At 43.4% G+C, this 1,637-nt stretch overlaps 1 pseudogene; it reads left to right on the forward strand.

The window, feature by feature from the left end:
- The first annotated feature begins 429 nt into the window (after nt 1-429).
- On the forward strand, nt 430-548 carry LOC127668282 (uncharacterized; annotated as a pseudogene).
- Nucleotides 549-1,637: the final 1,089 nt, after the last annotated feature.

Here is a 1,637-nt window from a genome sequence, read left to right on the forward strand (position 1 = left end):
CAGGGAAACCTTGAGCAGGGTTTCCTGGGAGAGGCTTCTTAGACCGGGAACTCCAGAGCAGACATAGGATGAACAAGTCGGTAATCGTTTGGATGAATCTGAACAAAACCTGACTGCACAAGAGCAAGAGCAACTCACCCAGGAAGCCAAGATGGGCTGCAGTGCAGAGCTAACATGGAACTGAAGAGCAGACGAACTACAAGTCACTCAGTGACCAGCCAGTCTTAGTACTGATTTCAAGAAGCATAAAGGTAGGGAAATGGGCCAGATCTGCATTACACTCCCCGAATCTAGCACCCCAGAGACTGGGGCAAGAGGATGGAGGATTCTAGGCCATTCTGGGCTAAATGTAGCAAGACCAAGTCTCAGAAAACAACAACAACAACAACAAAACCAAAAAACCTTATTAAACACAATAAAATACAAGAAGTCTACAACCATACCACCCTGAATGTGCCCAATCTCGTCTGACCTCAGAAGCTAAGCAAAGTTGGACCTGGTTAGTACTTGGATGGGAGACCACTTGGGAATACTGGGTGCAGTATGTAGGCTTTTAAAAAAAAGAAAACCCCCGGGTGGTGGTGGTGCACGCCTTTAATCCCAGCATTTGGGAGGCAGAGGCAGGCAGATTTTTGAGTTCAAGGCCAGCCTGGCCTACAGAGTGAGTTCCAGGACAGCCAGGGCTATACAGAGAAACCCTGTCTCCAAAAAACAAAAATCAAAAACAAAACAAAAAAACAAGGAAGGAAGGAAGGAAGGAAGGAAGGAAGGAAGGAAGAAAGAAAGAAAGAAAGAAAGAAAGAAAGAAAGAAAGAAAGAAAGAAAGAAAGAAAGAAAGAAAGAAAAGAAAGAAAGAAAACCTAGAAATTGAGCAAATGGCTCTTAAAGCAGAAGAAAGGAAAATAGATGGTGGTTTCAAAGAAGAAAAGAATTCCAAAGGACAGACCTAGAATTTCCTAGCCATACTAATCAGTGTTTCAGTCAAGTCTAGACCATGAAAAGGGAAAGCCCATCCTCAGATATGTGTGTGTGTGTGTGTGTGTCTGTGTGTGTATGGATGTATGTACAGGGTCTTCTAAGAGATTAAAGCACATAGAAAGCCTGAGACACAAGTCACTCAGGGATGAGCAACTGCGAAAGCTAAGGCTGCTAGAAGGTTTGCTTCTCCATGCTGTTTGCACACTTAATGCCAGAGTTATGTGTGCTGCAGACCACTTCCTAGTCATTACACTTCAAAACAGTATTTCTGATTTTAAAACAATGTATGTCAAACGTAGAACATCTCAACTATTCAGAAAGCATAAACAGTGGACTTCTTAAGGCAACTGTGGTAGAAGCATCTCTGCTGTGAGGGGTTTTTGGACGCTTGGTCCTAGGGATCAATCAAATCAGTTGTACTAGGGACCATCTGCCCCTCTGTTCGTACTCCTGTCATCACCTGAACCTCACATCCAATAGAGCAGCACCTGTGTGCTCACAGAGCCTGAAAAAAACATGGAACTCCATGTTCAAATACATGGTGGGAAAATGTCTGCAGCCATTTTTATATACCTAAAACCCAGAAACCAGAGAACCCAGCTCTACTGTGAGTAGAAATGTAGAATAACGAAATAGCCAATCACAGAGAAGTTGTGCCA

The sequence above is a fragment of the Apodemus sylvaticus genome, chromosome 17 (assembly GCF_947179515.1).
Source record: "Apodemus sylvaticus chromosome 17, mApoSyl1.1, whole genome shotgun sequence".
Classification (NCBI taxonomy): domain Eukaryota; kingdom Metazoa; phylum Chordata; class Mammalia; order Rodentia; family Muridae; genus Apodemus; species Apodemus sylvaticus.